Source organism: Panthera pardus, unplaced genomic scaffold (assembly GCF_024362965.1).
Source record: "Panthera pardus isolate Hobbes unplaced genomic scaffold, ASM2436296v1 HiC_scaffold_3, whole genome shotgun sequence".
Classification (NCBI taxonomy): Eukaryota; Metazoa; Chordata; class Mammalia; order Carnivora; family Felidae; genus Panthera; species Panthera pardus.
In genome coordinates this window covers 21,356,338-21,369,958 of record NW_026526876.1, presented here as the reverse complement: position 1 = coordinate 21,369,958, position 13,621 = coordinate 21,356,338, and positions in this window count along the sequence as shown.

Genomic DNA, 13,621 nt, shown 5'->3' with positions numbered 1-13,621 from the left:
AAGCTGCTTACTTTCCTGTGCCTTGGTTTTCCCTTTTGTTAAGAACATTTATAATCTCTGCCTCTTATAACAGGGTTTGCTATTAAAGCAGTTTTTAGCAAGAAGCAGTCTGGAAATTCACTGCATCTGAATCTTTTGGTACGCACAGGATTCCACAGCACCGGAATAAAAGATAAATGGTGAAAAGGGTGTGCACAGGATGGTCCTGACACACAGGAAAAGACAAGAGACAATGGAGCACAGGGAGAATTCATCTGAATCCCACCCACCCCCATCCACCAGATTGAGCCAAAGCCCAGCACCACCAGATTATAAAATATTTTAGAGGAATTTTTATTCTAAATCTAGAAACACAGAGCTTATCACCCTGACAACAAGACATTTATTGAAAACCTAGGAAAGAGGGGCACCTGCTCAGTCGGTCGAGCGTCTGGCTCAATTTCCGCTCAGGTCGTGATCTCATGGTTTGCGGGGTCAAGCCCCACATCGGGCTCTGCACTCACAGTGTGGAGCCTGCTTGGGATTCTCTCTCTCTCTCTCTCTCTCTCTCTCTCTCTCTCTCTCTCTCTCAAATTAAATAAATAAATAAACTTAAAAAAACAAAACAAAACAAAACAAAACCTGGGAAAGAGTCCTCCAGACCAGAAAAAGCTTATAATTAGATCCAGAGTTATTTATTTCTTTGTATTCAAATAAAACCTTTTTTTTTTTTTTACTATTTTAACAAAAAGGGCTTTTTTAAAAAACAAAAGGAAATAAGCATAAGGGAATAAAAACCTCGCTTAGAATCAGTCCTTTGGGCTTTTATTAAAATGGCACTTACGGATTAGTTTGAGCTGTGTGTTTGACTTTCCCACCTCAACCCCATCCCATCCCTTCCTTTCCCTGATTTCCACAGTAAATATTTTTGAGGCAGGGCAGAGGCACTTTTTATATTAACTTAATTGATGAACTATCACTTTAGCCAGAGATAGATTTACCATGATGCTAAATAAGCTGAAGCCTCAGGTCTGGTCACCTGCACAGACTCCTTTTAAGGCCCTGCACTTAATCTCGTATTTTAACAATTTAGTATCTTTTTTTTTTTTTTTAATTCTGCCCTCCCTCAAACACACACACACACACACACACACACACACACACACACACACACACAACTGTATAAGCTCCAGGACCCAGAAAACCCGGGTCTGTCCAAGACCCGGACAGCAAGCCATGATATCAGAGGCTGAGAGGTAAATACTTTCATTTCTATTCTCAACAGTGCCTGGCACGTACTGAGCTTGCTGAATACCAACCTCTTATCAAACCGTGGACCTGGTGGCAACGTCACAGATACGTCACTGGGAATCTCTGCCGTAACCTTCCTCCATGAGACCTTACACGGTGTTCTCATCCCTCTGAGACTCAAAGTGTTTCCATTTCTCAAATGATAGTTTCTCCTGGGCATAAGTTAAGTAAAGTAGATCTCACAAGACTGTTAATTACCCGTCCTTCCTGGTTCCTTCACTTCTCATTTCCAACTCATCTCTATTTTTTTCCTACTTCCAGCACCTCTTTCCTGCATTTTCTTAGGGTATCTCCTTGACTCTTGTGGCTAGAAAAAGTTTGCTGGGCCCTTATTGGGTTATTCCTTTTCTATAATTCACAGGCCAGACCTGTTTTACTCTCTGTGTCTGAAGAATTATTTTATTTTTTATTTATTTTTAAATTTTTTAATGTTGATTTATTTTTGAGAGAAAGAGAGAGAGACACAGAATCCAAAGCAGGCCCCGGGCTCTGAGCCATCAGCACAGAGCCCGACGTGGGGCTCCAACCCACCAACTGTGAGATCATGACCTGAGCCAAAGCCAGATGCTTAACCAACGGAGCCACCCAGGTGTCCCTCTGAAGAATTATTTTAGACCAAATATAATGATGGGGACAGCAATATCGGATTTACATTCATTCAAAACAACTAGGCAAAGGGCACCTGGGTGGCTCAGTCGGTTACGTGTCCGTCTCTTGGTTTCGGCTCAGGTCACGATCTCACGGTTCACGACCTCGAGCCCCGCATCAGGCTCTGTGCTGACAGAGCAGACCCTGCTTGGGATTCTGTCTCTCTCCCCCTCTCTCTGTCCCTTTCCTGCTCATGCTCTCTCTCTCTCTCTCTCTCTCTCTCAAAATAAATAAGTACACTTAAAAAAAAACAGAAAGAAAAACAAAACAACCAGGCAAAATTCAAGGCAGTGTGTACATTACTTTGAAGTTACTACCAGACACATCCCTTGAAATCGCAGGATTTTATATAGAACTTAATCCACGTACCGTGATTTCATGCCACCCTAGTCCACTGAGGAAAGTTTCTACTCACTGTCCCCACCAACATTTGCAAAACATCTCCTATAGGTGGGATTCAGTGGCCGACAAGGGTAGATGCAGTCCCTGCCCTCAGGGAGCTACATCGTATAGCAGCGAAGGCCTGCAAAAACCAATGTACTCTGGCATTTTCTTGTTCACAGCGCTATGAAAGCAACACTCCTGATGAGGGCCAACTGGGCTGCTCTTTATCCGGGAGAGAATGATGGCAGCCCGGCCTAGCACAGAGGGACTGGGCTGTTGATGGATCTGGGACCTCTTTCTCTCCTAATCTCCATCCGTTTTTCAGTGACATGAATTTATTCTGACCCAATTTACAGAAAAGTGACCCGCTGTGTTTTTACCTTAGTCATGTCTTCCTGGCCCCCTGCCAGGAAGGCAACCAGGTCTCTGCCTCTTGATGAACCACACATTCATGTATCACACAATTCTCTTTTTACCTGAGACCCCTGAAATCCAAGAGGATCTCTTGATTTCAGAGACTCGTTGAATGCACCCCACAGGTTTATGGAATCAGAAATATAGAAGGCACCATGGGTAGTGTTTTAGTTTGGTTGTGCTCTGGTTGCCAAAATCCTTTTTGCAACACCCAAGCCATTGAGTACTCTTTTTTTTTTTTTAACGTTTTTTTAAATTTATTTTTGAGACAGAGAGAGACAGAGCATGAACAGGGGAGGGTCAGCGAGAGGGAGACACAGAATCTGAAACAGGCTCCAGGCTCTGAGCTGTCAGCACAGAGCCCGACGCGGGGCTTGAACTCACGGACCGCGAGATCGTGACCTGAGCCGAGGTTGGCCGCCCAACCGACTGAGCCACCCAGGCGCCCCCATTGAGTACTCTTCAATATCTTTCCAGAATGCTCACATTGGTTCATGAGAACCGACTTCCTCTCCTGGAGAGCTGTAATTTTGCAAAAATCTTACCTTTGTAGTCTACCAACAGCCCAAGGTGACCTGGCTTTATACCAACATGATGGGAGACTTGTCTTTCTTTCGAATCATAGCCCTTCAACTATTTATACAGTTTTCAAGTTTTCTTTCCGTATTTTTTTCCCCATGTAAAACATTTTCAATACATTTTACATGTGACCTGGTTCCCAAACATTTCTGTACCTTGTCCTTCTTTGAATGTATTTCACTCACTAGCATTACCCAAATTAATTCCAGGCCTCCAAATCTGATTTGACTACTATGGAAGAAAGTCAATTTATCCCCTTTGTAATCAGAAATTGTGCTTTTATTAATTTAAGCTAAAATTGTATTCATTGTTGTGGTAGCCAAAGCACTCAGTTATGTTATGGTGAGACATCTCTCACCTATTCTATAATTGTGCAACTGGGTTTTTGAACCCAATTACCAAGGTTTACATTTGCCTCTGTCTTGACTGAAGTATGACATATACAGGCTCTATGGAAGGAAAATGAGGAAAAGGGATTTACATCATTGAGCCCTTACTTTGCCAGGCACCGTGACAGATGTTTTATATACATGATCTCATTTAATCCATTTAATTACCCTTAGAGACAGGTGTTATTATTACACTTTTCTTAAGAAGGAAACTGAGGCTCAGAGAGATTAAACAATTAACCTAAGGTCGTGTAAATAGTAAATGGCTCGGACAACTACCATTGACTCCCCCAACCTACTACCGGCCCCCACCTACTGAATCCTCAGTTTTCAAAAGGGAATTTTGAAATAGAGTTTATATTGGGGAAAAGAGAATAAATTCTTATGTCGTTAATTATGTTATAGAGAATCTCTTTTAAAGGAAAATCCGACCAGATGACCCACCTGCCTCCTGCTCAATACCTTGCAATGCCTACCTGTTCACTTGGAATCAAATCCAAAATCTTGACCAGAGGATACTCCAGGGCTTTGTGAACTACAGCCCACAGATCAAATCCAACCCCTCACCTATTGTTGCAAGTAAAGCTTTATTGGAACACGGTCACGTCCACTGGCTTACAGATCATGTACGCTGCTTTCCCGCTATGACAGCACTATTGGGCAGTGGGACTAGAGATCATGGTCTGCAAAGTCTAAAATATTTATTAGCTGACCTTTTACTGACCCTTTATCTATATCTAGCTCTTGCCTGTTTCTGTGACTTCATTTCTTGCCATTACTCTCCTTTTTCCCCATGACCCATCCCTCTGCCTTCTTTCTCATTCTCAAATCTGTCAAGCTCTTTGCTACTTAAGGGCCTTTGCTCGTGCTACTTTCCTGGCCTAAAGCACCCTTTCATCAGAATTTTCCATTTTTCCTTTCCATCTTTCAGTTCTCGGCTCAAATGTCACCTTCCCCAAGGGACCTGGCCACCCTAGATGGAGAGGTCCACAGTCAATCTCCCATCATCCTGTCTATTGTAATACCATCAATTTCTGGATGCATCTTTGTCATTTGTGTGTTCATCAACTTTGACTAAGGCTTTGCACTTGGTCTTCTTTCCAGCTTATCTCTGGTACCTAGAAAAGTGTTTGACGCGTAACAGGAGCTCAATAACTATTTATTGATGAATTCATTGGTAGAGTAAGCTGTTTTCATTCCCCCCAGGTTCTCAGGTGGGAAGTGAGTATTAGGGATTAAGAAGCAAGAAAGTCATCAATTCCTCTGTAATTAAATAATCAACTAAGTGAACACACGATGGGCGTTCAGCTAGGAGCTGGGGACTCCAAAACTAATAAGATAAAGAGCTCACAAGAAAAAGGATGGAAATGGGGCACCTGGGTGGCTCAGTCAGTTGAGGGTCCAACTTCAGCTCAGGCCATGATCTCCCAGGTCATGGGTTCAGACCCTGAGTTGGGCTCTGCGCTGATGGTGGGGAACCTGCTTGGGATTCTCTCTCTGCTCCTCCCCCATTTACGCTCTTTCTCTCTCAAAATAAATACGTAAACTTAAAAAAAAAAAAGGAAAAGGACGGAAGTAACGTAATGAAGTAGTATTGAGGGTTGAGCTAGAGGTGTGCACGGGGTACTATAAAAATACAGAAGATAGGGAAGGAAGCAGGCTAGCCGAGGGGAAGATTGTTGAGGCACAGAGAAGGGCCAAGGCAAGAACATGGAAATATGAAGCAGATTCATGTTTCAGGGCCACCGCAAGTTGGTTCGGTGTGACCAGGTTTGGAGGTGGGTAGGTAGATGGCAGAGAATTAGTTGAGAGATAAGCAGGGGTGTAGAATCTCAAGGAATTTTAGCCAGGATAATGACAAGAGCAGTAGTGTGCTTAAACAAAGGTGTTCCTTCCCCTGCACCAACCCAGGTTTTTGATTTTTGCTGTCAAAATCCAGAAAAACAGGCAGAACACTCTGGAGTCTCTTGTTTCACCCACTGCACGGGACATCAAAGCCCGAGCTAAGGTTAAGGCAGTGGTGATAAAGGCGGAGAGACGGATGGAAATGGCTATGAGGTGACTCTAGACCTCTGTTCTCTGTCTCTGGTGACAAGGTGAGTAGTGGTGCCATTGAACACACTGGAATGTAGGAACATGCTTAGTAGCACTTGACTACAAGTGTAACCTATAATATGAAACAGCATAGCCTGTGCGATGTGATCAAAATGCAGCTTGATTTTCCCCTTTACTGGCTCTTTAGGCTTTATGCAGGAGCTGGGGTCTTCCCTTGGCCCTGAGTGATCATTGGGAGTGGGATTGGGGTTGGGCGGAATGAGGACAAGACCCGTCCCAACATTCTCAGAAGATAAAAAGTTCTCTGGTTCTATAGCTATAAAGTAATAATAATTTTTACAAGTCATTTCAGTCATTGCAATGTCCCATTCCAGGAAATACATAAATTGGCTTAAAATTATATCTTCTTCCCTGGGTGCCTGGGTGTTTCAGTTCGTTGAGTGTCTGACTCTTGATTTCAGCTCAGGTCATGATCCAAGGGTCGTTGAGATCGAGCCCCGAGTGGGGCTCCACACTGAGCGTGGAGCCTGCTTGGGATGGTCTCTCTCTTTCCCTCTGCCCCTCCTCCACACGTGCATGCTTGGTCTCTAAATAAATAAATAAACATGATATCTTCTCCCTTCCCCACCTTATGGGAAGCAGGGTAGTCTTACCCTTCTTCGCACATTTCCTGTCTGCCCAACCGAGTCCACAGGGATGGGACAAACAGGGGAGGAAAGGGAGAGAAACATTTATTGGGATGGCATCACATGTTAGGTCCTGGTAGATGGTCAAAGCTTATCTCTGGTGGGCCAGGCACTTGATCAGAGCTGACTTTTTCCCCCGGGCCACCCTCATGACTTCTCATTTAGGCAGCTGTCTTGACCCAGGGATATATGTTATCATTCACACAGGTGGTTTTCAACTCCTAGCCCACTGCTCAGCATGCTCAGAACACCTCCAGCCTCTTCCTGTGAGGTCTTGCCCCGGAAGATGACTCTGCTAGAAGGAGCCAAGAAGATCCCCTGCTTGGTCTCTGTCCCAGGGAACCACATCGGGTGGGCGGAGACATATCATTTACCCAGGAGAAGTCACCACTTCTCACATCCCACTTGACTTACCTAGACTCTTGAGTCGGGCACCAGTTCTCTGGGTTTCTTGACTGTAAGAATGCATTTCAAAGTTTTGTGAGCAACATCTTTTAAAGCCCTGTTTGCTTAACTCGAAGATACTGGATAACACCACCGTATGGAGACCATAGCATCAACTCCCCAGAAGCACCTTCACAGATTTCCTTTTCTTTTTCCGACTCTGACCCTCCCTTATTTTACTGAAGTAAAAATTAAAACGAAAACAAACACGGAACTTTACATACCCTGAAACGCACAGATCTTAAGTGTGTAAGTTTGTACTTTTTGATCAATGTATTCGTCTGAGCAACCACCACCCCAATCAGATTAGAGAATGTAACCGTCACCCTCACAGAACCATCACCCTCAGTCAATCCCCAATTCCCATGGACAATCACTCGTCTGACCTCCATCACCACACATTACATCTGCTTGTTCTTAAGCTTCATATACATGGAATGACACGATACGTAACTATTTATGTCTGGCCTCTTTTGCTCATCGCGGTTCTGTTCTATTTCTATGAAATCCATCCATGTTGCATGTGTCAATAGTTGATTCTTTTCTCTTGCTGAATAGTATCACCTCGTATCAATATGCAACAATGAGTTTATCTATCTTTCTACTGAGGGACATGTGGATTTGGTCTAGTTTGAGACTACTGTGAATAAAGCTGATAGAAATCTCTCTTGGGCAAATATCTAGAAATGTTATCGCTGTGTCATAGAACAGATAAATGCTCAACTTTGTAAGAAACTTCCAAACCATTTTCCAAAGTGCATAAATCGCCATACGCTCGCTCCCACACGAAATATGGAGAATTCCAGTTCCTCTCTATCAATAGCAACATTTGTTGTCAGAGTTTAAAATTTTGACACCTATTTTTGTGAAATGGTTATCCGTGTTTTTAGTTTGCATTCCCCACGAGCCCTCTTCCTCAGTGCCCTACGTCATGCTCTTGTACGTTCTCCTGCAGTGGCATCAGATCTGACAACCCCCTACGCTCTTTGGGAACCCAGATATTTATTTCCTTTCTTTGGATGGGAGAAGTTTAGGTATCCGTTTTTCTTATGACTTTTCATTTTGCAGCTGCCTCTGAACTGTATGAATCCAGCGAGAACCACATGAGGCGTGCCAAGCATGTAGGGGGGCCAGTTGTACTGGTTCTCTCTGGGTCCAGCTGCCGGACAAATAAGGCTGGGAATCCAGGACTATCTAACAGGAAACTCCCAGCTCTTTTGTGGGCAGCTTGGGAGACAGAGGAAATGAGGATAATGGAAGGGAAAGTTCAAGCCCAAATAAACATCTGAACTTCTAGGTGGTGCTTATTCAAGTTAAGCTCAACTTTCTCACCTGTGGGAACCCACATCTTTTCAGATAAAGGACCTTATAGAAACACAACATGTGCAGAGCGTTTTCATTTTATGGCTCAAAGCCCCTGGAAAGATAAGAGTTGCTCCTGTTCTGGGGGTCCTTCGTCTCTATAAATTCATGGGAGAAAAGAGCACTCTCTTGGAGGGTTCCCCAAAGCAGAGATAGAGGAAAAAGCCTGGAGCTTCATTTCCCCTTATGCCCGAAGCCCCTGAACCCCAGAATGGCCAGGCATTAGTCCTGTCTCCCGGTCAACAGAACTACCTCCCTCCAGAGCCAATTTTGAAAGTCCCTGAAATTTCTGAAGCCCTCACTGAACATGAGCACACATCTGACCTCTGCGTTGATTTCATCACCCAGCTGGCCCCTGTCTGAACCTCTGCCTCCATGGAGAATTCTTGAAATCCATCCTATTCTCCACCTGCAGCTGTTTCCTGGGATTTGAAAAAAAAAAAAAAAAAAAAAAAAAAAAAAAGATATGCCCCTGTTCCTAGATTCGCTATTCCCACCAAGACTCTTTCACGTCCAGCTTTCATCTGTGTTATCTGGTACTTTCGATTCGGCCATGGTGCCAGTGGTTAACTACTGAAACCAAGTCTGCGTTCACACCAGACGGCAAAATTGACATGGCAGGAAAGTAACTTGAGCCAACGGAGTATCAGAAACCAGCCGTGAGCAGTAACCGATCGATACACATGAGGGCAAATGAGATTCAGCCGTCCAGCTAGAGGCCAGCACCCACAGCTATTCATCAAAATGGCCCTCGCGGACACACAGTGTGGAGAGAACTATCTTGCTCTGGTCTATTCAGCCACATTGCTCAAGAGGCCATAATCATTGAGACGACAAATGTTTCATGCTCATCTACCACCTGACAGGCTCAATGCTGGGAGCTGGTAGTACAGAGAGACCCCACACCTGGTAAGGAGAGATCTGCATTAACAAGTAATTTTAATAAATCATGGCGTTATGGTCCTGGATTAAACACAGTCGAGGGAGTTAAGGGAATAAAGAGCTTATGGTCAGGTGTTCCTTAGCCTCTAAAATTCATCATCTGAACGTGTACTGCTTTTAACTACCCAAAGAAAAATAAAAGATTACTTAATAAATAAATAAACTGATCACCTGGGAGGGGGGGAATCAATAGCCTGATTTATAGAGCCACCTTCCGTTTGGTTAGCATCTAGATTGTCCTACCCGGCAAGGTTATACTTTACGACAACTCCAGTGGTTTAATTGAAACTGTAATTACGATGCCTTACTGATGGTGGGTGGTGGGGAAGAGGTGACAGATTCCTCACTTTCCCAGCAACTCTGTCTATTCTGATGCGATATCTACGTCCTTCCTCCAAGTGGCCACATTCTTCACTCTTGATTTCTCAGAGCTACCCAGTGCAAAAGTCCCCCTGGAGAAAGAGTCCAGTGGTTCTTGAAAGGGAGCCAACGGTTCTGTCTAAAATGTCTTTACTGCTCACTCCCTGCAACATCCTGGTCCATCGTCGACAGAAACGATACGCTGTGCTAACCTTCTGTTGACTTTATGTGCCAAGGGCCTGACGAAAAACAGCTTTAAACAAAGTTGACGTAGCCAGATTTATCTCAGATTTACATGAGCTCAAAGAAAGAACAGCCACGCTGCACAGACAGACAGTTAACTACCACCAGCAGCAGCGGGGAAGACTGTTTGCAAATCTTCCTCTCTGATACTTAACAGATAATTCAACCTTCATTTCGGTTGAAGTGAAGACGAAGAAAGGGTGTAGGAGCAACGTCTATGCCGAGGACACCAATCTTGGTGATACCCACCCTGCCTGGGAGTAGAATCTTGACAGCCTGTAACCCCCCTCGGGCGGGGACCCACCCCACAAGCTGCTGTTGTCCCGCCACAGCTGTTTCCGTTTTTTATTACGATTTTCTCCGCCTTTCATTTTTCAGGCCAAGGAGAAGCTCAGGGGGCCCATCTGTTTCTCTCTTGCCCTTTTCCCTGTTCCCAGAAGCAAAGCACACACATGCATGCATGCACACGCACTCCGCACCAGGCCGCCACAAACTCCTCTCGGGACAATGAAGAGAGGAACCAGAAGGGAACACTACCCACCCAGTCCACACCCCAGGGACCCGCAGGGAGAGGCAACAGGAGGAGAGGAGGGGGTGCTCTCAGAAAGCCGGAAAGGAAGAGTGGATGGTGACAAGAACAGCAGATACAGAAGCAAAACCTCATTAAAGCAACAGGTTTTCTCCCGAGGAGAACATTCTGTCTTGTTTTTGTTTTTACTTAAACTTTCCTGTTCAAAACAAAACACGCACAAAAAAAAAAAAAAAAACAAAAAACCAGGCCTGATAGTTCAAGCCTGCAGTGCAAATTCACTCATGTCCAGAAAGCCTAAGAGAAATGGTCCCATTGAGCTTAGGAAGAGTTACAAACTAATGAAAAGAGCAACTTTGCCGTCAAGATGGGACAAAATAGTGGTGTTTCCTGAATCACTGAAATCATCATCAGAAAGCTTAAGCCTGAGGAGCCCTGGCTTTGGCTCTGGCTGGGCATAGGACCCCGCTTCCTGACAAATGGCAACTGTCAATTGGAAAACCTCCCGAAAGGCACAACCTTAAATCCAGAGCTTCAGCATCTGTAGTTTTGTTTTGGTTTTTCGTTGACGTGCGCTTAGGAGCAGCTGCGAGGAGAGTGCAGGCCTCAGGTCTCATCGGTGAAAACTCCGAGGAGCCTCCAGATGGCGTGCGAAGGCGAGCCAGTGGTGAAGGTATGGAAGGCACGGCAACGCCTGAACGCCAAGCAACCGAAATGGGCAAGGGGTGACTACCTCTCCCACGAGGCACGTGCCCGTGGAGCGGGGTGAGGGCAAGGTCTATCCAAGCTTAAAGCGGACCAGAGGGAGTAAGTGAGTCTGGACAGGGGAAGACCGAGTTGACTCATTGGATTTTCCCAATAACTTCCAGGGTCTTTTCAAAGCCCACATGAGATCATACCGGGCATATGGTGCCACACCAAGAGACGGGCTTCCATCTGTCTTCATGACTTGCCCACCATGTTGTTGTACTTGCCTTCAACACCACTTCACACTAACTCCCTTCTGTGTGTCCATACGTCCCTAATCCCAGAGCACAGCCCTAGTTATTCACCATGATGGTCTCACCTACTCATGCCAACAGTTCCACTGGCCCTCTCTTATTTGGATGATAAAATCCCAAAACTGAGCTTGCCCCATCACCCCTTGCCTTTCTCACCCCCTTCCACTCCATTCTCCTTCTATTGCCCTTGTGTTTTCACCAGCCTCAGGCTCTTGCGTCTTCCCCTGTTTCTGTTTAGCTCATGCTTTTCCTTCCCTCAAAATGCCTTTCCCCATTGCCTTCCACCCAGGTCTGTCCGTCTCAACAGTTCAGCGCTTCCCGAGGCTTGCCCGCTTCCCGCACACACTCAAGTTAAAGGATCTCTCCCTCCTCCAAACTAGCAAAGTGTATTGAAGGGACTGTCCTATTTGATCAAATCTATAAATGCCACTGATTGAAAGACAAGACGTGCATCTTCACATCAATGAAACAAATATGTATTCCAAAACCTATTCTTTTCTGTACATTTAACCTGTATCACAGTTACTGTGTTTGGGTTTTCTGTCTTTCTGAATGCAGTCTTCTTAAAGGCATGGCCTCGGGGCGCCTGGGTGGCTCAGTTGGTTGAGGGTCTGACTTCGGCTCAGGTCATGATCTCACGGTCTGTGAGTTTGAGCCCCGCGTCGGGCTCTGTGCTGACAGCTCAGAGCCTGGAGCCTGCTTCGGATTCTGTGTCTCTCTCTCTCTCTGCCCCTCCCACATTCATGATCTGTCTCTCTCTGTCTCAAAAATAAATAAACGTTAAAAAAAATTTTTTAAAAATAAAATAAAATAAAGGCATGGCCTCTAAGTGACCCACTTCTGCACTGCTCCTCAAACCTAGCACAGAGCTGAAGTTGTATTCACATGCACATATTCAGATGTGCATAAAACCTGGCAGGAAGAACGAATAAATACTCCAGACTGTATGCATCCTTGTGAAAATATTCAATTCATTAGCCTTTGTAGTTAAAAATGTACACTTGCAGGGCACCTGGGTGGCTCAGCCAGCTAAGCGTCCCACGTCGGCTCAGGTTATGATCTCACGGTTCGTGAGTTCGAGCCCCACGTCAGGCTCTGTGCTGACAGCTCGGAGTCTGAAGCCTGCTTTGGACTCTGTGTCCCCCTCTCGCTCTCTGCCCCTCGCCCCCTCTGTCTCTCTCTTTCTCTCTCTCTCCAAGATAAATAAACATTAAAAAATGTTTTTAAAATAAAAAAATGTACACTTGCATATTTTAATGGCTTAACTCATACATTTTAAAATGTGAACTTATGCTGAACAAAATACAGAAATTTATACAAGTTAATGAGGAAAAGCAAAAATAAAAAATTAGAAAGTGTCCAAACATATTGCCCTGAGCATCCACTAAGTGCAGAAGCTCTACAGACCACCTGATGGATGCATTTGGTTGTGATTCTCACACAGCCCCAGGGAGCGGGTGTCAGGGGCTCTGCATGACAGACGAGCACCCTCTGTTCATCTGTCCAGGGTCAGGCCCCACCTTGGACATGGCTGAGGCAGAATTTGAACCTGCTTTATCTTGATGCCAAAGGCTGAGCTCAAGGATTTCTGAACAATGCCTAGTCTACTTCTCTCGTCAGAGAAGCAAAATGTACTCACTCTCCTGGAAAGGAGCAAATCTCACCGCCCGGCCAGAAGCTGCTCTCCGGCCCCTCAAGGAAGGAATCAGGGCGCCTCGGGATATGATTCCAAGGGAGGCCGTGAGAGGCCGTGAGAGGCCATGAGGGGAGTCCTGGAATCTTTCTCCCTCTTCAGAGCGAGAAACCAGCGAGGATCATCCCATTTGTCTCTCTGGAAGTTGCGGACAGGAAGACAAAGCGAAGAAGCAAGAGCCTGAAGTGTGCTGGCCTGGGTCTTCTGGGGAGCAGAAGCTGAGAGAAGATGAAGTGTGTAAAGGCTTTATGAGGGGAAATGCCTGTGTGAGGGGAGAGGGGGAGGAAACTGAGATGCAGGGAGAGCTGTCCAACCACAATGCAAGCCTGACCCTGAGTGAAGGAGAGGTAAAAGCATCCTAGCCCGCTGAGGGAGGCCCAATGGGAATTGTCCGGCCAAAGGAGGCCTCCGCAGGGATGCCGAGAGCAAGTCTCCCTTAGCACCGCGTCTTCGTCTTCAGCCCTTGGCCAGGAGCAGCCCCGGGGGAGGCATGGCTTCTGCACCAAGAAGGGGGTGGGCTCCACAGAGCAGTAGAGGCCTTTGGTCAACACTCCTTGCAGGTGGAGGTGCCTTCTCAGCGGGAGAACGGGAAGGGGGATTCT